Here is a 25,649-nt window from a genome sequence, read left to right as displayed (position 1 = left end):
GGAACAGCCCCCTAAGTTTGCTCATAGCCTGTACAGAGAGATACCATAAAACTATGGCACATAGGGATTCCCCTGTACTAAGCACAATTCAGCAGGAACAGCCCCCTAAGTTTGCTCATAGCCTGTACAGAGAGATACCATAAAACTATGGCACATAGGGATTCCCCTGTACTAAGCACAATTCAGCAGGAACAGCCCCCTAAGTTTGCTCATAGCCTGTACAGAGAGATACCATAAAACTATGGCACATAGGGATTCCCCTGTACTAAGCACAATTCAGCAGGAACAGCCCCCTAAGTTTGCTCATAGCCTGTACAGAGATCCCATAAAACTATGGCACATAGGGATTCCCCTGTACTAAGCACAATTCAGCAGGAACAGTCCCCTAAGTTTGCTCATAGCCTGTACAGAGAGATACCATAAAACTATGGCACATAGGGATTCCCCTGTACTAAGCACAATTCAGCAGGAACAGCCCCCTAAGTTTGCTCATAGCCTGTACAGAGAGATACCATAAAACTATGGCACATAGGGATTCCCCTGTACTAAGCACAATTCAGCAGGAACAGCCCCCTAAGTTTGCCCATAGCCTGTACAGAGAGATACCATAAAACTATGGCACATAGGGATTCCCCTGTACTAAGCACAATTCAGCAGGAACAGCCCCCTAAGTTTGCTCATAGCCTGTACAGAGAGATACCATAAAACTATGGCACATAGGGATTCCCCCGTACTAAGCACAATTCAGCAGGAACAGCCCCCTAAGTTTGCTCATAGCCTGTACAGAGAGATACCATAAAACTATGGCACATAGGGATTCCCCTGTACTAAGCACAATTCAGCAGGAACAGCCCCCTAAGTTTGCTCATAGCCTGTACAGAGAGATACCATAAAACTATGGCACATAGGGATTCCCCTGTACTAAGCATTGCCGGCAGAGTGGAATATAAGGGATATACAAGTAGAGCCAAAAGCCAAGGAAACAGCTCCCAGCACTTACAGATCCCTCACACAATGGGGGGGGGGGGGGGGGGGGGGGGAAGGTGAGACTCACAGACAGATCCGCACACATCACAGAACACTGTGGATTCATTAGAAGGAGAAGAATTTTTCTTCTTTACATTTCATTTGCTTTCAGCTACACAGAGTCGGCCGGTTAATGAGAAAACTCCAATTAAGTGTTTGTACAGCACATATTGCAGAGACATTGCCTGGCGCACTCGCCGATTATCCGGGGGAAGGGGGAGGGGGGGTACCAGCAGACGCTGCTGCATCATAAAGCCAACAGATGCCACCCAAATGGTAGCACAGAGGGAATAGGAGAAAGAAGAAACACTGGGTAGAGGGTGCAGGAACGGCCACAAAGAGAAGCAACTGGGCCCCACCCAGCGGGTAACGGCGGCCACCGCACCCCTATAATACCGGCCTCATATTAAATACACACCCTGCAGGGCTAACCAGCAATTCATTTAGAATCATGCTACAGACTGAACTGATTTATGTGCAGCCATGCAACATGCATCTGAATTCATTGCTAACTAGACATAGGGAAAGTGGAGCTAGTATACAGCCGGGGTAAAGGGGTGAGGTGGCAACTACACGTGGGGCAACTACATGTGGGGCAGGGGGTCCAACTCATTGTAGGGCATTTAGTGTCCTCCCCCAGGGGACTTAGGTTATAAGCTCAGCACCCTCTGGAATGGGTGGGAAATCATTTAACCATGAAATAAACCCAATAGGGCTGTTCTGCCCCAATAAGGGGTAATTATATCTTAGTTGGGATCAAGTACAGGTACTGTTTTATTATTACAGAGAAAAGGAAATCATTTAACCATTAAATAAACCCAATAGGGCTGTTCTGCCCCCAATAAGGGGTAATTATATCTTAGTTGGGATCAAGTACAGGTACTGTTTTATTATTACAGAGAAAAGGGAATCATTTAACCATTAAATAAACCCAATAGGGCTGTTCTGCCCCAATAAGGGGTAATTATATCTTAGTTGGGATCAAGTACAGGTACTGTTTTATTATTACAGAGAAAAGGGAATCATTTAACCATTAAATAAACCCAATAGGACTGTTCTGCCCCAATAAGGGGTAATTATATCTTAGTTGGGATCAAGTACAGGTACTGTTTTATTATTACAGAGAAAAGGGAATCATTTAACCATTAAATAAACCCAATAGGGCTGTTCTGCCCCCAATAAGGGGTAATTATATCTTAGTTGGGATCAAGTACAGGTACTGTTTTATTATTACAGAGAAAAGGGAATCATTTATTAAAATGAGAATTATTTGCTTATAATGGAGTCTATGGGAGATGGCCTTTCTGGATAACTGGTTTCTAGATAAGGGATCCCATACCTGTACCAATATCATGCCTGTCTAGTTTAAGCTTAGAACCACAATACCCATAATCCTCTGGAGGCCGCTTGTCACTGTTGCTGCTTATTTAGACAGTATTTTCCAACTAAACACAAATAGGATCCATTCTGTTCCCCAAGGACAGTCCCATTGCTCCAGTAAGTCTGTGCCCTCGGCCCCAAGGTAATAATGGAGGAGAGATTGTGCCCGGATGCCAATTAGATTTGCCCATCAATATTCCCCGTGCCCGGTGCTGCACTTAGAATTATCCCCAGAGACCAGCAAAACAGACTTCAATTTCCGAGGACGGCTAATTGCACTTCCCTGATATCATAAAGGAAATATACATTCCGGTCCCCGCGCTGATATCCCACTACCTGCCCCCCACCCCCCCACCCTTCCCAGCAGGGCACAAGGGAACCCTAGAGGCCCGATCCTGGATGGGATGTGAATTATTTATATTGCCCAATAAAGATGGAAACATGATTCTCTGAGTAAATGTGGCACAGAGTCCGTATAGGAGGCGGCACAGAGTCCGTATAGGAGGCGGCACAGAGTCCGTATAGGAGGCGGCACAGAGTCCGTATAGGAGGCGGCACAGAGTCCGTATAGGAGGCGGCACAGAGTCCGTATAGGAGGCGGCACAGAGTCCGTATAGGAGGCGGCACACAGTCCGTATAGGAGGCGGCACACAGTCCGTATAGGAGGCGGCACACAGTCCGTATAGGAGGCGGCACACAGTCCGTATAGGAGGCGGCACACAGTCCGTATAGGAGGCGGCACACAGTCCGTATAGGAGGCGGCACACAGTCCGTATAGGAGGCGGCACACAGTCCGTATAGGAGGCGGCACAGAGTCCGTATAGGAGGCGGCACAGAGTCCGTATAGGAGGCGGCACAGAGTCCGTATAGGAGGCGGCACAGAGTCCGTATAGGAGGCGGCACAGAGTCCGTATAGGAGGCGGCACAGAGTCCGTATAGGAGGCGGCACAGAGTCCGTATAGGAGGCGGCACAGAGTCCCAAAATCAAAGAACCCCACCCTGTCCTACAAGGCTCTGAAGCATCAAAGGATAATGGTCAGGACAACGCTAAGGAGAAGCAGCAGAAAATATTGCCCTAAGATTTCCCACCCCAATACCTGTAAAAAGTTGCACCCCAGAGCTGGACACCAGCCGATGGAGCGGAGGGGCAGGGGTGTTACCTTTTCCTATGGACTTGGCACTACCTAGTGGAAGATGGGTGGGGGTACCTAGGGTGGCAGTACATGCTTCTATACCCCTCCCTTATTGCAAACCATCAATGCCAGAATGGAAAGGCTAAACACATTTGTAGCACCAACCTGTGTGTGCCAACATGTCCTCTGCTCGGATTGTCCCACTGGAACCAGAGAAATAGATGGAATGTTGGGGATCAGGCTTTGGGGTTCCAGTTCATCCCACAGGCCTGGCTTTGTACACGGGGGCATTATTGTACTGAAACAGAAAAGAGCCCCCCCAAACTAAACTGTTCCACAAAGTGGGAAGGACAGAATTGTCAGGAATGTCATTGTACCCTGTAGCCTTAGGGCTTCACCGGAACCAGTAGCCGCGGTCTAAACCTTAGAAACTGCCCCAGAACATTATTTCTACTACTCATTCAGGCTTTTGCCAAACCCATATCAAAGCAATACTGTCATGGGGAAACATGTTTATTACAAACCCATCAGTTAATAGAGCTTCTCCAGCAGAATCCTGCATTGTAATCTGTTTTTCCCATGGGGCTAGCCATATTCTTCATTTCCCAGGGTGCCACAGCCATGTGACCTGTGCTCTGATAAACGTCAGTCTCACTTTACTGCTGCGCTGAGAGTTGGAGTGATATCCCCCCCCCCTCACCCCCAGCAGCCAATCAGCAGAACAATGGGAAGGGAGCAAGATAGGAGCTCCCAGTAGGTATCAGAATAGCACTCAATAGTAAGAAATCCAAGTCCGGCTTGGGACTCCTCCAGTTACATGGGAGTAGGAGAAACAATAGGTTAGCTGAAAGCAGTTCTAATGTGTAGCGCTGGCTGAAAGCTCAGACTAAGGCACAATGCACCGAAACAAATTAATATTGGATTTCTAAATAAACGTCAGGATTCCTTAGTCGCAGCGTCGGCGGCGGTGTTGTTGTGGCGGCCGATCCTCCCTATTCTCACATAATCACTTTACTAACGACATATTAGGGAGCAGCCGCATTGTTCTCAGCCATTAGCATATTGAACGGAATACATTTGCCTGCTAATGATCTGTAACGAGGAATAAAGGTCACTCCGTTAGCCCAGACTCCAGCGCTTGTTTTTATGCAAACTTTTAAAAAGAGAGAAAGGTGCAAATGTATTAAAAACATAAATTGTGGGTAACGATTCCCGGAGAGGAACCCCCCATGTAATAATCAGCAATGTCCAATTATTATTCAGCTTCTGTTTCCCTCTCTCTCTATTGACATCAACTGGAAATGGCGATGGGTTTTTACAGTTCTGCAACAGCTATAACGCTATGGTTTGGTAATACTGATATCAACACAGACTATACCCAAAACTTAAGGTTTTAAGTTCCTGCTGAATTGTGCTTAGTACAGGGGAATCCCTATGTGCCATAGTTTTATGGTATCTCTCTGTACAGGCTATGGGCAAACTTAGGGGGCTGTTCCTGCTGAATTGTGCTTAGTACAGGGGAATCCCTATGTGCCATAGTTTTATGGTATCTCTCTGTACAGGCTATGAGCAAACTTAGGGGGCTGTTCCTGCTGAATTGTGCTTAGTACAGGGGAATCCCTATGTGCCATAGTTTTATGGTATCTCTCTGTACAGGCTATGAGCAAACTTAGGGGGCTGTTCCTGCTGAATTGTGCTTAGTACAGGGGAATCCCTATGTGCCATAGTTTTATGGTATCTCTCTGTACAGGCTATGGGCAAACTTAGGGGGCTGTTCCTGCTGAATTGTGCTTAGTACATATTCACATATTTAAGAGTCGCGGCCTTGGCTAGGGTTACTCAGTTTATTAATGAAATAAATCATTCATCCCTTGACAAGAAAACCTTAATAGAAAACTGGCGCTGGAGGGATAAGGTGCCACAGTTGTGCCATTCTGTCAGCGGCACAGACACTTTCCGTTCCTATCTAATTATCCGTGTCAATTCCATGGCCGTTCCCGGGAGAGAAACGCGTCCTGCTCGCAATGCTCTGCATATCTCCCTGCGCTGCGGGTAACACTCCCGACTGTGTAAGGAAACCGGACACGTTGGCCTCTGGGCAGCAGGGACGACTGATAATCACTTCGCTTTGATCATTCAAATACCATAAGTACCATAAGTACCGTAAGTGCCATAAGTGCCCAGGACATCATTTGGGCAGGTAAAATTCCTGCCATGGCCAGAGATATTCCACACGTTCATTAGGGACTGCCGACAGTTAGAGAGACTCGTGGGGTAAAAGCTGGAAAAGATCTGACCTTCCCTGAGAGTCTGACCCCCTTGGATTCTTGGACTCTTGGTGGAACCTCAAGAGAGTTAAGGTGGCCATACACGGCAAGATCCTTTCATCTGGCAAGGCCAAACGAGCGTATCTTCTCCTGATCTGCCCACCTAAGGTGGCCAATATCGTGCCCTAGGGCCAAATGATCTAATTAAATTAAAGATAATCAGAAGCTGAAATCTGCCCATGTATGGCCACCAAACAAGTAGATCTTGATCTGGCTACTGATGTGCTGGGCTCAATGATAGGTACAATGGGGGACTAGGGAGACTAAAGGTCCCCATACACCATAAGATCCGCTCGTTTGGCGATGTCGCCGAGCGAGCGCCTACAGGTGGCCGATATCGGGAGAATCCAGGGTGGGCGATATCGGAAGAATCCAGGGTAATTCGATCGTTTGGCCCCAGGTTCAATAGATATTGCCCACCCGTAGAAGCTCGCTTGGCGACACCCTGGCGAGGCCAAACGAGCGTATCTTCTCCTGATCTGCCCACCTAAGGTGGCCAATATCATGCCCTAGGGCCAAATGATCTAATTAAAGTCACCGTTGGACTGAGGGCCAGATATCGGATGGGGAGGTACTAGGAGTGGACCACAAGTAGATAAGCCCTGTTCTTAGAAGCAGCCATATTTTCATTATTTAGTCTCCCTAGACCCCTATTGTGCCCATCTGAATTGAGCCCAGCACATTGTTAGCCAGATCAAGATCTGCTTGTTTGGTGCCCATACACAGGCAGATTTCAGCTTCTGATTTGGGCACTTCAGACCGGTTTTCCATCTTATCTGCCCGTGTATGGGCACCAAACAAGCAGATCTTGATCTGGCTACCTATGTGTTGGGCTCAATTCAGATGGGCACAATAGGGATCTAGGGAGACTAAAGGTCCCCATACACGCTGAGATCCGCTCGCTTGACCAGATATCGGTCGGCCAGGCCCCTCGTTTCTGCCCCTACACAGGCCAATAAGCTGCCGAATATGTCTAAGGGACCCATATCGGCAGCTACAATCGGCCCGTGTATGGGAACCTTAAATAATGAAAATATGGCTGATTCTAAGAACAGGGCTTATCTACTTGTGGTCAACTCCTAGTATCTCCCCAACATACAGTACATGAATGGTTGGAGGAAGGAGCCCAGAGAAGGAATCCACGTGGCACCTAGACAAAAATGCAGTACTAGGTGCCAAGTACATAACTGTAAATGGGCACATAAATAGGGCTGTATATAGGGATCCAAAACTGGTGACTGCAATTAGGACAAGATGGCCACCGGGGCCAGACCAGAGTAGCAATGGATTGGGCCCCAGCCAACATCAATTTACATTGGGCCTTTCTTATTTCTACCATAAGGATTAAGGTATACTAGTGATGAGAAGGCTGACCCAAAACCCAAGGGTTTACTTACGGACTGGGTGAGCCCCTACTGTGGATTCAGGGTGGGTAGGTGGCAGGTCAAGATTCAAGCAGGGCTCCTCCCCTTTAGTGATGTTGCAGTGCCCCCCCCCCATACACGAGTCATTAGAAGGAGGTAGGATTGGGTGTGGGTCATAAGTAGAAGACTTCAGGTTAGGAGGCAGCGCATTCGGGTCAGGTTTGGGTTCTAAAGTTCCTGACTTGCTCATCACTAGTCTCTATGGCACCTTTGACATTTAGCAGTGTCTGAGAGTGGGTGCTCGGTGTCGAGTTCTGTGGGGGGCCCCGGAAAACCCAGTCGGTAGCAACAGGCCAAGAACGTAACCACAGGGTGAGAGGGCAACAGTATGGAAACAAGGAGACGGCTAGTGTTGCCCAACCTGTGGCCTTTGAGTTCCACTGACAGTCTGAGCCGGGTTCTTCAGTCCCCACAAAATCCCTTCTGCCCCCGGGCTGGGGGTCCCATGTAGTACTGCCCTATACCAGTGCGTAGAACCCCCCCCCCCCCCCCCAGGCCAGCTGGGAGCAGCGCAGGAAGAGCAGGCGTTGGTTCTGACAGCAGAGCAGCTGGCAGAGGAACCCGGAGCCTTCGCTCAGTCGCCAGCGCTGCCAGAACAAACAAGTCCCGGTTACATGTTCTGTTCCGCGAGTCTCCCTCCCTGCCTTCCCGGCACAGTTCCCAAACTCAGGAGAACATGTACTATTTTCTTCCCTGGGGAAAGTTGTATTTTTGGGTTTTATATTGCCCCCCCAGCTAGAAACGGTTACTGCACAATCACATGATTAGCCAGAAACCCAGTCCCACCATATCCAACGTATCAAAATTCAATTTCCTTCCATTCTTTCTAGTTATTTTTAGATGCAAGCGGTATAAAAGGGCCGCATACAGATACACGCCTGCTAGGCTTTCATTTCCAAATGCAATTTCCAATCCAATTAGCTTTCCATCACTGTCTTCTGCCGGCAGACCTCCTGCCTCCCTTCCCATTGGGTGCCTCCCCCCGTCTTCTGCCAACGTGACTGGAGGCACAAACTGAGCACCCAGTATTGTGCCGTTGCTATGGTGGAGCAGTGGGAGATACACCTCTAGGCCCCTTTAAAGTCATCAGACCCAGAACCTAAAAGTTGCCCAATTTGCCAAAAGTTCCTCAGCCAATTGGGAAAATGTAAATGTCGATGTAAGCGGCTAAAGCGGATTAATGTGAACCCCCCGAGACGCGTCCAGCGCATTCCTACGTGAATATCCGGCACATAGTACAATGCACGTGTTCTGTTGAACCACAACTCATTGCCAGGAAAAGATTTCTGTAGATTTCAATGAGCCGTCCTTGCCCCCCTGCGCTATTTATCATGGTATCCTAGTAACCGACAGGCGGAGGCAAAAGGGAGTTATGTTGAAAATGCTATGGAAAAACTTTTCAAATAGCAGCGACACCAGCGAAAGTGATTGGTTCCCTGGATCTGTAACCCAACACTTTCCCCTGTCTCTGCCCCTATATATTAGGTACCTACCTAGTGCTACCAACCCCTATTTCTGTAGGGAAATGAGAGCAGGGCAGGCAGTAACCCTTCCAACACTTTCCCCTGTTTCTGCCCCTATATATTAGGTACCTACCTAGTGCTACCAACCCCTATTTCTGTAGGGAAATGAGAGCAGGGCAGGCAGTAACCCTTCCAACACTTTCCCCTGTCTCTGCCCCTATATATTAGGTACCTACCTAGTACTACCAACCCCTATTTCTGTAGGGAAATGAGAGCAGGGCAGGCAGTAACCCTTCCAACACTTTCCCCTGTCTGTGCCCCTATATATTAGGTACCTACCTAGTGCTACCAACCCCTATTTCTGTAGGAAAATGAGAGCAGGGCAGGCAGTAACCCTTCCAACACTTTCCCCTGTCTCTGCCCCTATATATTAGGTACCTACCTAGTGCTACCAACCCCTATTTCTGTAGGGAAATGAGAGCAGGGCAGGCAGTAACCCTTCCAACTCTTTCCCCTGTCTCTGCCCCTATATATTAGGTACCTACCTAGTGCTACCAACCCCTATTTCTGTAGGGAAATGAGAGCAGGGCAGGCAGTAACCCTTCCAACTCTTTCCCCTGTCTCTGCCCTTATATATTAGGTACCTACCTAGTGCTACCAACCCCTATTTCTGTAGGGAAATGAGAGCAGGGCAGGCAGTAACCCTTCCAACTCTTTCCCCTGTCTCTGCCCCTATATATTAGGTACCTACCTAGTGCTACCAACCCCTATTTCTGTAGGGAAATGAGAGCAGGGCAGGCAGTAACCCTTCCAACACTTTCCCCTGTCTCTGTCCCCTATATATTAGGTACCTACCTAGTGCTACCAACCCCTATTTCTGTAGGGAAATGAGAGCAGGGCAGGCAGTAACCCTTCCAACTCTTCCCCTGTCTCTGCCCCTATATATTAGGTACCTACCTAGTGCTACCAACCCCTATTTCAGTAGGGAAATGAGAGCAGGGCAGGCAGTAACCCTTCCAACACTTTCCCCTGTCTCTGCCCCTATATATTAGGTACCTACCTAGTGCTACCAACCCTATTTCTGTAGGGAAATGAGAGCAGGGCAGGCAGTAACCCTTCCAACACTTTCCCCTGTCTCTGCCCCTATATATTAGGTACCTACCTAGTGCTACCAACCCCTATTTCTGTAGGGAAATGAGAGCAGGGCAGGCAGTAACCCTTCCAACATCTTCCCCTGTCTCTGCCCCTATATATTAGGTACCTACCTAGTGCTACCAACCCCTATTTCTGTAGGGAAATGAGAGCAGGGCAGGCAGTAACCCTTCCAACACTTTCCCCTGTCTCTGCCCCTATATATTAGGTACCTGGGGGGACATCCCTGGTGTGGGGGCCCCACCTTCCTGCATTACTCAGGGCAGCACAGCAGTTTAATAACAAGCTTTATTATTATTATTCCTACAGAAATCCTTAATGAGAGCTGAGAATAACAAAGCAGCAGGGGGAAGAGGTGCAAAAAGGCTGAATGACCCCGGAGAAATGAGCCGGATGGTTGTTAGGGACAACAAAAACACAGGCAGGGGCAGTGGGGGGGGGGCAGTGGGGGGGTGAGGTTCTCGGGCCCCTGCAAAGCTCTGAATCACAGCCCCCCCCCCCCAATGACATTTCCTTGCCCAATGGCTCCGCCTATATTAAGCAGAGCGGGTAATGGTTGCACCCTGCCAAAATATTAAAACTGTGATTTCCCCCCCCCCAGAGGCAACACAAGGATTTGGAAATCTCCGCTCTTATTCCCGTGGCCTTCCCTGTGGCACAGACTCAGCCGGCTGCTTGCCTCTGAAATGAAGGCACTTGGCCAGTTAACCCCTTCTAGGCTGGAAGCACATGGTCCGGTTATAAACCGGCTTCTGCTACATCGGCTCAGTAGTTGTGCATTCACTTTAATGGATCTCGGAGTCGGTAGGGAGATGAATGCATGAATATTGGATCCATCTCCCCCAGTTCTGCACTGAAGGACAGTAAGGATAATGTCCCATAAACCCTATCTGCTACAAATCTCTCCTGTCCATTTTAATCCATGTGTGCATCCCATAATCCCAATCTCCCTCCTACCTGCACCCATGCCGGCCGCACCTTCCCACAGCCGAGCACCCATCCCTCTCTGCAAACTCCTTCCAATAATGCCGGATGCATTCAGACAGATGGGGGATAGGGTCAAGCAACGTGGACCAATCTTTATTATAAGAGCAATTCAACAAAATAATAGCAACACTTTAGAAAGCACTAAAGCTGCTGCATATGCTACATTGATTCAGGAGTCAGAACCTTTAGAACAGAGATGGACTGACAAATGCGGCTTTCAGTCTCGGTTATATTTACAAATAACGCATAAGAATAAATACAAATATAGAGAATAAATGTTCTGGGCTCTTTATTTTTTTAGGGATGCACCAAATCCACTATTTTCGGATTCGGCACACCCCGAGATTTGGGCGAATACCGAACTGAATCCAAATCCTTATTTGCAAATGTAATTTAGGATACAGAAGGGTTCAGCCAGGAGAGCGGATTCGGTGCATCCCTAGTATTTTTTGCAATTTGTAGTTTTAGAGAAGAGCCCAAATGTCTCCCTCTGACCTGCCTGGTGTTTCTCTTGTATAATTGTTGCAAACGCTGAGCTGGATACACAATGGAAGCAGTTCGGCACCTTCATGTGCGGAAGAGAGCGCAGCGCTGTCCCATGAGAGACCGTTGGCAGGAGGGGGCCGGAGGGACTTGCACTCATTATGTTGTAAAGCACTAAGCGGCGTTATTAATAGCCACAGATCAACCCATTTTCCAGGGGACCTCTAAAAATGAACCGGAAGAAAGGCACGGAAATTCCTGGCGTAGCTGCAAAGGTGTTTTACATGGAACCAGGGGCACCCCGTGTATTCATTATATTCTTAGTTACCCCCAACTGATCCACTCCTTGTTCTCCCCTTCCACCCGTAAAGCACCAACTCACCCCCCAACCTCATTGAGAGAAACTGCCCAAGTGACACAGGGGTTGCAATCTAAAAGATATACGGGCGGTAGGGCTGCCGAGGAGAGAAGGAGCAACATTATACCGGCAATTTATAGGTCACAGGGGAGGTCTGACCTTAAATATGGGGGTTCAGTTCTGGTGGCCCTTCCTGCAGAGAGATACCAATAACACAAGCTGTTTGGGTGCAATAAGGTTGCTCAATAGCAAAGACTATCAGGGTGGACTCGGACCTTCTCCAGTAACAGTATAGAAGAGACATGGGAGAGGGGATTTGATTGAAATATTACAGGATAACAAGGAAATTATTAGAGTTCAGGAGAAAACATTTGGTAGAGGAACAACATGAGTAGAACCAGGTTCCACCATGTGAGGACATTGCTTGAAGAGTCATTCAGCCCCATGGAATTTATGGCACAGTCTCAGTGGGGTACTGGGGCATCAGCTAGCTATCTGCAGGGCATGGCTACTAGGCTTTGGCTACAATAGTGGTGAAGGCTACTGGGTTTTATGAAAGGCTAAAGTAAAAGGGAGGATATAAAGAACCTTTGCTGCTGTAGGACCCATAAAACTTCTAGTTGGAAGCAGAATAGGACCTTGTTGTGAGCTGCACAAGGTATTGGATAGGATCGTCCGCATTCCAAAAATCATCCGAAACAAACTTGTATGGGAACATAAAACCGAGAGGGGTTTAGGCAGATTCTCCCTTGCCCCCCCCATGGGGAGAAACGTGAATGATACCTCTCAGGCCGATGTAGTAGCCAACATTAAAGGGTTGTTTCTTCTCTAAACGATGTTGGTGAGAACCTTAATTTGGGCTTCCAGTAATGTGGCTGCATTGTTTGGTTTGGGGGGAGGCTCAGAGCCCTACCAGTCTCATAGTTTATAATTATGAAACCATATTGTGGGAGGCTAGGTGTTATTAAGGCAGATCAGCCCCCCCCCCCAAGATCAGCCATAGGACAGCGAAGGGCAAGCAAGACCAAGATTTCATTTTGGCTTCTAACATTGAGGGCGAGGACAATGTTGTTTATGGATATTACTATGTGCCCAGGCTATAGTCAGTGTAGGGGGGGGGCCTGGAGATCCCTGGGGGTCCCTGAAGCATTGCCAGACATTGGCCCCACAGGAAGAGCAACAATGAACCTTCAGACATTTTGGATTCAAGCATCTCTTTCTCTTATACAAAGGGTTATGGATAAATGAAAATATAGTAACAGTATTCATATTTCATCCTAAAGGATAGACACCCCCCACACACCCCTCTGTTCTAATGCTTTAGACTAATGTGCAGTGCTGATAATCAGGCCCAATGGAGCCAGGCCAGTCTAAACGGCTCATAGACGTGATCCACGTTCTGTCTCTGGGGGCTTAATGCACTCTAATAGGGAAACAGCTTGTTCTTTGCCATTCAAGTTCTTTTCTAATAGAAGATAAAGGGAACGTACTAGAGCACTGTGTGTGCCTCCGGCTCCAAAGAGAAACCTCCTCAGCACATGACTAAAGCCGTGACTTTCACACCAAATGAGTCAGTGACTCCTACTCAAGTCTATTCTGCAACCAAACTGCAGCTCAACTTCACAGGAACCATAATTATCCAGTATAGAGGCCCAGTAGCACCCAATGTGGCCGAGGCAGAGAACCAGAGGATCTCCAGATGGGCTCGGGCTCAAGTGACCACAGGCAGTTCCTATCAGCCCCTTGCGATTTCCTTTGTAGGAATTTGTAAGGTCCAATAACATTTAGCAGTCACTACAACTTATTGCTGTGGACCCAGAATATAAGGTTCTTTGGAGAGACCCAGAATATAAGGTTCTTTGGAGAGACCTAGGAGGTCCAGTCTGACACTGGTGGTTTCTCAGTAAGAGATAGGGATAGTTCCCCATATAACAATGGATAAGAACCACAATTCTAGGAGTAAGCCTTCAACTTCCCAAGTAAAGGGTGCTGGGTTTACTTGGAAGGGTTGAACTTGATGGACTGTGGTCTTTTTTCAACCCTATGTAACCATACACGTTAAGATCTGCTCGTTTGGTAAGGTCGCCCAATACAACCGCCTAAAATATCGGGCTAATTTGACCGTTTGGCCCTAGGCCAATTACAACAACAGGTATAGGAGCCATCAGACCGAGGGCCACTGGCAGTGTTGGGCCGACTGTGAGGTGCACCCAAAGCACCCCCCTTTACCAGAGTGAGGTGAGGAGTGGAAAAAACTAAGCTGAGGGGGGGGTTGTTGATTCGATACAGTCGAGGGGTGGAGCAAGGATTGTACCACTCTCCAGGCAGGTAGCCAAAGTACATGTCTAGCGCCCCCTTCTGTTGCACCCAGGGAATGTGCTTCTTCTGCTTCCCCTAGTACCCCTGGTACCAACAGCAAGCTCTGCCCCACTATTGGGTTTAGGTTGTAATAAGGGCAAGCGATTTGCTGGCAGATATGAAGAACAAATACATTTCAACATGTCTTGCCTATTGGTTGCTACGGGTTACTAGACTTAGGGAAAAGATTGCCCTTTTATTATATTACCCCCAATTGGCTTAGATAATATTACTGTGATCGTGGCCCCTGATCCAGCAGTGCTTCACAAGCTGGGCTAACATTACTGCAAACTGGGCCACCTATAAACCGTATTGGCAAACACCAAATATCAAAATACTTGACTTTGCCACAGGTAGGGAGAACATATCTCTGATAGCATAGGGCTGCTGTACAGGAGAATGTGAACAGCAGAACCATGTGATCAGAGAGTAGAACATAAAAAAAATAAAGGGATATACTTAGCCTTTACTGACATGGTGTTTTGTCATTAAGGCGGAATAAGGCAGCAGTGGTGCTGAAGGGGTTAATATGAAGTCATACCTCCTTAGAGAGACCTATACTTGTGAGACAGGGTGATTAATGCACAGTGTGAAGTAATGGGAACATCAGGTGACTCAGCGCGGCCCAATGGGCTCACGTGCGTCCGGACACCGCAGAATCTCATGGCGACGCAGTGCGAGCAACAAAGACGCTCTTACTCACGGCTCTGCAGATGGTTCCGCAGCAACGCGTTCCTCAGGCACAAGGGCATTGCAGGAATGCTGCCTCCGCTTAACCCTTTCAGTGGTTTTACAGACTGCAACAGGCGTTCATCGTGATGGGTGTGGCCATTTCAGTGACATCACAATGTCTGGGCACCAGTGACGTCACAATAGCACAGTCCCTTCCCAGAGGCTATTATCCCCCCACTGCTACTATAGGCACCATCTCTCCCTACTATACCTGCTATCCCACAGCCCCAGTCCCTTCCCAGAGGCTATTATCCCCCCACTGCTACTATAGGCACCATCTCTCCCTACTATACCTGCTATCCCACAGCCCCAGTCCCTTCCCCGAGGCTATTATCCCCCCACTGCTACTATAGGCACCATCTCTCCCTACTATACCTGCTATCCCACAGCCCCAGTCCCTTCCCATAGGCTATTATCCCCCCACTGCTACTATAGGCACCATCTCTCCCTACTATACCTGCTATCCCACAGCCCCAGTCCCTTCCCAGAGGCTATTATCCCCCCACTGCTACTATAGGCACCATCTCTCCCTACTATACCTGTTATCCCACAGCCCCAGTCCCTTCCCATAGGCTATTATCCCCCACTGCTACTATAGGCACCATCTCTCCCTACTATACCTGCTATCCCACAGCCCCAGTCCCTTCCCAGAGGCTATTATCCCCCCACTGCTACTATAGGCCACCATCTCTCCCTACTATACCTGCTATCCCACAGCCCCAGTCCCTTCCCATAGGCTATTATCCCCCACTGCTACTATAGGCACCATCTCTCCCTACTATACCTGCTATCCCACAGCCCCAGTCCCTTCCCAGAGGCTATTATCCCCCCACTGCTACTATAGGCACCATCTCTCCCTACTATACCTGCTATCCCACAGCCCCAGTCCCTTCCCATAGGCTATTATCCCCCACTGCTACTATAGGCACCATCTCTCCCTACTATACCTGCTATCCCACAGCCCCAGTCCCTTCCCAGAGGCTATTATCCCCCCACTGTTACTATAGGCACCATCTCTCCCTACTATACCTGCTATCCCACAGCCCCAGTCCCTTCCCAGAGGCTATTATCCCCCACTGCTACTATAGGCACCATCTCTCCCTACTATACCTGCTATCCCACAGCCCCAGTCCCTTCCCAGAGGCTATTATCCCCCCACTGCTACTATAGGCACCATCTCTCCCTACTATACCTGCTATCCCACAGCCCCAGTCCCTTCCCAGAGGCTATTATCCCCCCACTGCTACTATAGGCACCATCTCTCCCTACTATACCTGCTATCCCACAGCCCCAGTCCCTTCCCAGAGGCTATTATCCCCCCACTGCTACTATAGGCACCATCTCTCCCTACTATACCTGCTATCCCACAGCCCCAGTCCCTTCCCAGAGGCTATTATCCCACTGCTACTATAGGCACCATCTCTCCCTACTATACCTGCTATCCCACAGCCCCAGTCCCTTCCCAGAGGCTATTATCCCCCCACTGCTACTATAGGCACCATCTCTCCCTACTATACCTGCTATCCCACAGCCCCAGTCCCTTCCCAGGGGCTATTATCCCCCCACTGCTACTATAGGCACCATCTCTCCCTACTATACCTGCTATCCCACAGCCCCAGTCCCTTCCCAGGGGCTATTATCCCCCACTGCTACTATAGGCACCATCTCTCCCTACTATACCTGCTATCCCACAGCCCCAGTCCCTTCCCAGAGGCTATTATCCCCCCACTGCTACTATAGGCACCATCTCTCCCTACTATACCTGCTATCCCACAGCCCCAGTCCCTTCCCAGAGGCTATTATAGTACCAAGCGCCTGCGTTACAGAGGGGGGTACATCTCGAACCCATAGAGCCCACCCTCTCGGATTCCCAAGGAAGCAGTGGGTTTAGGCTCGGGGCCAAAGGGCTCAGTTTCACTACTAGAACTTCCGCACAGAATGCTGAGTAGAATACCGCGGTGGCAGCCGGTCAGGAGACCAGACACAGAGACACGGGGAGGCCGAGTACAAAGAGAAACATACCCTGTCATATGGGGGTATAGAATTAAACACTCCGACTCCCAGCATGCTCTTGTGCTCAGGGGGTAACACTAAATGTAAAATACTCCATATTCTTTATAGTTAAACCCTGGGCCTTCGGCAACTGCCGGCATTCTATCCCCGTGGCCCAAGCGCTGACCTTGGTGCAGGCAAATCAATCAGCACTAAACATTTATTGATCATCTCCAGTTACCATAATCCTCTGCTTAATCTGCTAATTATATCTAACAAAGCCTCGTTAGAGACGCCTCTTGGAAATAATAAAAGGGAAATGGCTTGCAATGTACCGGCACGTACCCTGGGGCATATTTATATTTACTTCATTAGGCTATTTACTTACATGGGGTTATCCATCACAGCCAATCGGCAGCTAGCTTAGCTCCGACTACTAAACGTTATTGGTTGCTATTGGGCAATGGCACTGGGCTACTGAACGCCTTAAGGTGGCCATACACGTTCCGATCCGCTCTTTTGGCGGATATTTGAATACTGTACAATATTTTGTATTAGGAAAAATGAGCATTTCGGGTCACACTCTATTCACCCTAACCCCACCCAGCTATGCCCAGACACACCCATGCCCAAGCCTAAACCCCTTAGCCCATAACAAGGTTACAGATATATAGAAACATTGGGGTAACAGTCACCCCGCTATAGTTCCAGGGGTACCCAGGGCACAAATAAGCACTCACCCCAAATCCCCCCCTAACTGGCCTTCAGGCTGGGCCCCCTTAGCCCATAACAAGGTTACAGATATATAGAAACATTGGGGTAACAGTCACCCCGCTATAGTTCCAGGGGTACCCAGGGCACAAATAAGCACTCACCCCAAATCCCCCCCTAACTGGCCTTCAGGCTGGGCCCCCTTAGCCCATAACAAGGTTACAGATATATAGAAACATTGGGGTAACAGTCACCCCGCTATAGTTCCAGGGGTACCCAGGGCACAAATAAGCACTCACCCCAAATCCCCCCCTAACTGGCCTTCAGGCTGGGCCCCCTTAGCCCATAACAAGGTTACAGATATATAGAAACATTGGGGTAACAGTCACCCTGCTATAGTTCCAGGGGTACCCAGGGCACAAATAAGCACTCACCCCAAATCCCCCCCTAACTGGCCTTCAGGCTGGGCCCCTAAAGAGGTAGTCCAGGAGTTTGGAAGATTATACCTTAATAAGCCCAATAATCAGAGCATTGGCATGGGGGTGCCAGTTAAACAGCACATCATTCCACCTACAAGGTTGGGCTTCCCTGTTGCCATTAGTGCTATCAGTGAGTAATGTAATTAACGCTCGTTATGATGCTGGCAGGCCCCTGCTGACCTATGAACCGTTTATATGTAAGAGAAGTGCTATAACCAACACTGCCCCGTGACTGCCGCCGGTGATCCTTCCCTGCCTGCTAAAGGGCAATTAACTCGGTGTCTGGGGGCTGTACCTGCGGCAAAGTTTAATTTTGAATAGAAATGCCCAGATAACAGGAAAGGCAATTGTGGGCAGGGGTCCTAATTAAAGGGGAACTCCACCCAAACACAGCTTAAGCTTTTTGAATAGTAAACATAATTTCAAGCAACTTTGCAATATACATCATTAAAAGTTTAATGTAATAATCTGGTTTGGAACAGATCCCTAAGCCCCGCCCCTTGTCCCCCTGCTGATTGGCTGACTACTTTGTGACTCAAATAAAATGTAACAGTAGTCGCCTGTCCCCAGCCTTCGGCCTGCCTCCCCCCAATCCCACAATCCCCTGCTGCACACGTGATGCCAATAAGGAAAGGAACATCCCAGTGCAATGCATTGTGGGTTATGTAGTTCCTGCATGCTGTCTGTAAGCTGTGGGGAAGTTGTTACAATCTGTAACATCAGTGTTTTAGTCCCTCCTCCCCTGCCAGGATTTCAAATGATGCAGAAAGAGTAGAACTGTTTTGCAGCTGGATTTCAGCATATAAACATGGGATTTATTCCTACTGTTTGAAGGAACCCCATTCCACAGACACAGCTCAGCCGCACAGCTGGCCTTGCAGCCACCCCAGGAGCTCCATAAGCAGAAATATTCTGTTCTACACCCTTACACTTCCCTCACTAGCGCCCACTGTGCCTACAATGTACATTCCCTTTATTCTTGTCATTATGAAATATAAATAAGGGAGCTTCTATGTAGGTATTTATAACTTGCAGATTCAGCCATGCATGGAACTCCCTTGTTTTATGGATGTCTGACCACCACCTTTTTATCTTCTCCCAGAGTTCTACTGGAGTCTTGTCCTCTCCTTACCAGCATAGGGGGTGTGGGTTTGCCCATTCAGGAGCAAAACTGAAATAGCTACAGCAGGTATAACCTGAAAAGTTTGCTCATAGGATTGTACAAATAATACACAAAAAGCCTTGCAAGTATAGGCATTCCTCTGTACTAAGCACAATTCAGCAGGAACAGCCCCCTAAGTTTGCTCATAGCCTGTACAGAGAGATACCATAAAACTATGGCACATAGGGATTCCCCTGTACTAAGCACAATTCAGCAGGAACAGCCCCCTAAGTTTGCTCATAGCCTGTACAGAGAGATACCATAAAACTATGGCACATAGGGATTCCCCTGTACTAAGCACAATTCAGCAGGAACAGCCCCCTAAGTTTGCTCATAGCCTGTACAGAGAGATACCATAAAACTATGGCACATAGGGGGCTGTTCCTGCTGAATGGTGCTTAGTACAGGGGAATCCCTATGTGCCATAGTTTTATGGTATCTCTCTGTACAGGCTATGAGCAAACTTAGGGAGCTGTTCCTGCTGAATTGTGCTTAGTACAGGGGAATCCCTATGTGCCATAGTTTTATGGTATCTCTCTGTACAGGCTATGAGCAAACTTAGGGGGCTGTTCCTGCTGAATTGTGCTTAGTACAGGGGAATCCCTAAGTTTGCTCATAGCCTGTACAGAGAGATACCATAAAACTATGGCACATAGGGATTCCCCTGTACTAAGCACAATTCAGCAGGAACAGCTGTACAGAGCGGCCTGCTTGCACACTCCCATCAATACCAGCAGAGGAATATATATAGATTATTACTGTGTTTGATAATAAAAACTTTTGGCTCTTCCCATTCCCCAAAAAACAGGGACCCTAAAAGAGGGGGTGCAGGCTTGGTCACATGACCCCGCCTCCTGTAAATAAGCCCCGCGTATTGCAATACCCAGAGAGTTCATTACTGGCAGACGACATAGAGACACACAGATTAACCAACCTATAAATAGCAGAGATGCCTCGACACGTTCACATGTTATCCCGCTGCCCGGGGGCACAGATCCACTGCGCGCAGCAACGTATGCACCAATGGGAAGCGGCCGCATTCTTACGGATAATCTGTATTTGTGCAGCCACCTGTGCCCCGTATGTGGGGCAGCGAGCCCGGGGGTCAGGCTAAAGGGGCCCCCCCTAAGGCACAGGGTGACCCTACTATGTATCAGCAGGTTACATACGGTTCCAATAGGACTTTGTCTTTATTTCTGCACTGACTATTTGTACCATGTAGCAGCATCCAGCATCTCTCCAGGCAAGACTCCTGCATTGGGCTGGGCACCCGCAGACAACGTGGTCATGTTATGGGTGCAAAGTAGGGATACACTGGATCCACTATTTTGGGATATAGCCGAACCCCAAATCCTTTGTGAAAGGTTTGTCCGAATACCGGACCAAATTCTATTTTGGTGGCAAAAAGTCACGTGATTTTAATGATTCTGAGAGTGCATTTGGCCAAATCCTGCTGAAAATGGCTTAAACTTGGCCCAACTCAGAACCAAATGTGCCCCGAGACCATTCGGACAGTCTGCGGGGTACCGAGGTCGATGGCAGACCCTGAAAGAAAATGTATTTTTTGCCCCATTTTTTGCCCCTGACCAGACGGTTCCACCTCCAGAGTGACGTCACTTCCAATCCGGGTTGGTTTATAGGTGGAGATTGGGCAGGTCTGCGAGTCCGGGCTGGGTCTGCCCAACAAGACCTGTGCAGGACTTCACAGCAAGCAAAGCATTGTGGGAACTGTGGTCTTGCCTGGAGGCTGCTGCTCCATAGTTTCAATTCACCCAATTCAATAAAAATGTTTCCACTTAAACCCAGAATACAATTCATTTCCCTTTCTCTGCCCCCTGTAGCCATTGCCTGGAGAGTAACCCAGGGCAGATCCAGTTCTCTCCCTCGGTATCTCTGCATTGGCATCAGCACGGGTATCGGTGCCCAGCCCTCACCGTAGCATCTCTCTGGCAGCTCCGGCTTTACAAGCGGATAATCCCCCCAGCGCACGAGGATTTAACGTCCGGAAAACAATTACGTAAAGCAAATTAAAAACCCTGCCCGAGTGGCACCCGTCTAATGACTGAGGGGGGCAGAGAGGCAGCCGGCATGGGCACCACCCAAACTGCTCCGTAAGATCAATGCAGCCTATTCGGGTAATAACATAACAACCATTCCATTAACAACATGGAGAAAAGCAGTTTAAAGGGCACATAAACCCAAAAATACAATTTTACCTAATAAATATAAAATATAATTCCGAGCAATTCCGACAAAAAGATCAATTATTTTTTAATGAATGTAACTTTAAGGCCTAAGGCACATGGTGCTGCTATTGTCCAGCAATAAACAACACCCCCCCCCCCCCCCGTAACATTATACGATGGAAAGCCCCCTGGGTGACACAGACCGCTGACCAACTGGCGCTTTTCTCAGCCCCTTGGGTGCCAGCCAGGTTGCTTTTCATTAATAATAACAGTGGCGCAACTAGAACTTTGGGGGGGTCTGGCACTCAGTGGACCCCCATTAGTTCAGGGAGATGTTATTATCGGTGCTCCCTTTGTGTGTTGCACCCACAGACACACCCCGTCACACCTGATGAAGTGCACGCCAATGCCACGCAGGAAATGATGCCATTGGCACCCCCACTGGCACCAATACGGCACGGGTGCAACTTGCGCCAGATTCACCCACGTGGATAGAAATAAGTTCCCCAATTCAGCCCCCCAGTCAGACTCCCCCATAAGTGACCCAGAACCATCACTGACCCTCACTGTCCCCATCAGACACGCGACATAAATGGAATAAGAACTGGAAGGTGAGCGAGGTGCTTAAGGTCTCCGCCGGCCAATCGGCTACTGATTCTATTTCCTGCTTTAGATTAAATCCGTCGACTGGATCACAAACCGGAAAACAAAATCCAATACTTCAATGAGATCCAATGGTTTTTTGCAGTCTATGTTCCCCTTTATTTACATCCAAGAGGAGGATACACAGCTCTTACTTACCCTTTAATATCCTCTCTCTCATTCCATTTTATTCTTTCTTTTTTTTAAAAAAAATCAAATATTTTTCCACTTCAGTCTTTTTTGGGTTAATTGGGCTTTTGTGGAGCTCAAGTGGATCAGCGCACGCACCGACCAGACCCCCCCCCACCCTGCAGGACACGGGCTGGGGCAATACGAGGGCAAGGGAGGCAGGAAACATGGGAGAATCATGTGGCCGCTGGAGGCTAAAGGGGGTCCAAAAGAGCATTTAAAGGGGAAGTCATCCCTCTGCTCCTTATAAAAACCCTTGAAGTGTCCCAACACCCAGTTATTATGAGAGCAATTGAAATACCAAGGCGATGTTCTTGCACTGTAAACATTACAGGCTTCTAGGAGGCTTAGTGCATTAGCGTGCCAGCCGGCTTTATCCCCCACCCATCTGTTCCCACCTTGTGCTGCCCGGGTCCCCCACACCGCGTGTGCCTGAGTGCACTATGGGTAATAACAACCAGCTTGAAGGGTAAAGGGGTTAAACAGGGACAGGTAGGCACTTAGGCAGGGACCAGCCAGCAACCTCCCAAATCCATAGGGCTGACCAAACTGTCATCTTATAATATCATATATATTATGTCTAAGGTATGAACCCCACCCATCATCAGCTGTTGCTAAACTACAAGTCCCATCATGCCCCTCTCAGCCTCAGGCAATGACATACAGAAGCTGTTGGTAGCCCAAAATAGAAAAACTGATGTCCCAGAGGCACCGGCTGAACTGCATCTCTACACACGCTGCTTACATAGTGTTTAGCTTTCACTATTACCCCACAGCCTTTTTACTACAAATCCCATAATGCCCTCAGTGCCACCAAGGCATGGCCAATTATCTCTTGTTACCGGCTGAACTACATCTCTACACACGCTGCTTACATAGTGTTATTTAGCTTTTATTATTACCCCCACAGCCTTTTTACTACAAATCCCATAATGCCCTCAGTGCCACCAAGGCATGGCCAATTATCTCTTGTTACCGGCTGAACTACATCTCTACACACGCTGCTTACATAGTGTTATTTAGCTTTTATTATTACCCCCACAGCCTTGAGAGATTTTAAATAACCAAGTTGTTACTACAAATCCCATAATGCCCTCAGTGCCACCAAGGCATGGCCAATTATCTCTTGTTACCGGCTGAACTACATCTCTACGCTGCTTACATAGTGTTATTTAGCTTTTATTATTACCCCCACAGCCTTGAGAGATTTTAAATAACCAAGTTGTTACTACAAATCCCATAATGCCCTCAGTGCCACCAAGGCATGGCCAATTATCTCTTGTTATTGGCTGAACTACATCTCTAGCCATGTTGCTTACATAGTGTTCAGCTTTCACTATTACCCCACAGCCTTTTTACTACAAATCCCATAATGCCCTCAGTGCCACCAAGGCATGGGCAATTATCTCTTGTTACCGGCTGAACTACATCTCTACGCTGCTTACATAGTGTTATTTAGCTTTTATTATTACCCCCACAGCCTTTTTACTACAAATCCCATAATGCCCTCAGTGCCACCAAGGCATGGCCAATTATGTGTTGAACAACTATAACTCCCAGCAGCAGAGCTTGGGTATCCCCAGGGAATAACATATAAATAACAGGGCAATGCCAACCCCAGCACTTACCCTGGCACTGCAGGATCCAGTAGATCTCTCTCTCTCTCTCTTTGAACTTTCCACTATTTGCCAGAGAAATCCTCTTGTTCCTAATTCCCTGGGTCGGGGTCGGGGTCGGGGTCGGGGTCGGGTCGGGGGTTCAAGCAAAAGTCACAGGGTCCCTCCCCTTTTCCAGGGGATCAGAGGAGCCGCCGAACAAAGTAAGAAGCTGGGTCAGGACACTTGGGGGGAAGGCAAGGGGGGGTCCCCCCAGAACAGGCAGGAGAGATACTGGGGGTCCCTGACTGGCAGGGGGCAGTGTAAGTAGGCAGTGGGTGCTACAGTGGGTGCTACAGTGGGTGCTACAGGGCTACACTGGGTGAGTAAGTGCCAGGATGCAGGAAGCCCTTGTGTTGTGCGCTCACAGCTCCCAAGCGGAGAGCAATGAGCCAGGGACAGGCCCCTCCTCCCTCTACTAAAGTGGGTGGGGCGGGGTCACGGCGAGACACCGCCCCTCTGAGCGCTCACAACCTGCTCTTAAAGGGGCCGCGCTCAGGCGAGTGGATTTAAAGCAACACTCCTTCTTTCTAAAAATAGTCTGAGCCTCTATGGAAGCCGGAGAGGGTATAAATACACAGCAGGGTTCGCTATAATATCCCAGGCAAGGGACTTCATGAGACATGTGAGAGCCTGTTATGGAGTATATTCACTGTATTCATGTATTAAAGCGGAGATTAGTGATTTTGTATTCTGTGGAAGCAAATTGCTTGTGTATGAGATCAAGGTGCAAAGAAATATATTGGGGGGTGGGCTGGGGAGGGGCTGGGGGGCTCCCTGACTAAATGATGCGCAAGTTAAAGGGATGAGGGGGACTATAGGCCTCCCCTTGAGCGGCCGAGCCGGCGAATCACCAGCAGTTGGTATTACAGATTTACTGCCAATATATCTGCCTATATCATATAATACCAGGGTCGGACTGGGCCACCGGGACACCAGGAAAATCCTAGTGGGACCCGACTGCCGGCGCTACCCCTGCCCCACCGCTCCTCCCCTGACGCGTTAAACTTACCCATGCTCAGGGGGTGGCCCCTGCGGGGGGGGGGGGGAGGGTTAGGGGACACGGCTGGCAAGGGCACCTGCATGGTCCCTGGGGCCCCCTGTGGGCCCTGCACCCCCCAGTCCCACCCTGTATAATCCTTCCCTGACACTTTCCGCGGCAGATTGGCCCCCCCCCTTTTATATAGAGGCCAGCCTCTGCCTCTCTATCCCCACCCACCTGCCCATTCCCACACCCCATCTGTCCATTCCCCTGCCCCATTCCCCCATTCCCCTGCCCCATCTGCCCATTCCCCTGCCCCATTCGCCCTTTCCCTTGCCCCATTCGCCCTTTCCCCTGCCCCATTCGCCCTTTCCCCTGCCCCATTCGCCCACTCCCCTGCCCCATTCGCCCTTTCCCCTGCCCCATTCGCCCACTCCCCTGCCCCATTCGCCCACTCCCCTGCCCCATTCGCCCACTCCCCTGCCCCATTCGCCCTTTCCCCTGCCCCATTCGCCCACTCCCCTGCCCCATTCGCCCACTCCCCTGCCCCATTCGCCCACTCCCCTGCCCCATTCGCCCTTTCCCCTGCCCCATTCGCCCTTTCCCCTGCCCCATTCGCCCATTCCCCTGCCCCATTCGCCCACTCCCCTGCCCCATTCGCCCACTCCCCTGCCCCATTCGCCCTTTCCCCTGCCCCATTCGCCCTTTCCCCTGCCCCATTCGCCCATTCCCCTGCCCCATTCACCCTTTCCCCTGCCCCATTCGCCCATTCCCCTGCCTAGCCCGCCTATTTCCCTGACCCACTGCCGCCCCCCAACCTAAAGGCCA

At 49.2% G+C, this 25,649-nt stretch overlaps 1 protein-coding gene across 2 annotated transcripts in view; it reads right to left on the bottom strand.

The window, feature by feature from the left end:
* The window catches only part of gdpd5 (glycerophosphodiester phosphodiesterase domain containing 5), a 119,635-nt gene extending 95,382 nt beyond the window's left edge, over positions 1-24,253 (bottom strand). Inside the window, exon 1 of one of the 2 annotated variants that reach the window (XM_031895709.1) lies at positions 23,813-24,253. The gene's annotated coding sequence lies outside the window, so the exon portion shown is untranslated. 2 annotated transcript variants of the gene reach the window in all.
* Positions 24,254-25,649: the final 1,396 nt, after the last annotated feature.

The sequence above is a fragment of the Xenopus tropicalis genome, chromosome 2 (assembly GCF_000004195.4).
Source record: "Xenopus tropicalis strain Nigerian chromosome 2, UCB_Xtro_10.0, whole genome shotgun sequence".
NCBI classification, from domain to species: domain Eukaryota; kingdom Metazoa; phylum Chordata; class Amphibia; order Anura; family Pipidae; genus Xenopus; species Xenopus tropicalis.
Note: the sequence above shows the minus strand (reverse complement) of the source record. Positions and strands in the feature narration are given on the sequence as shown.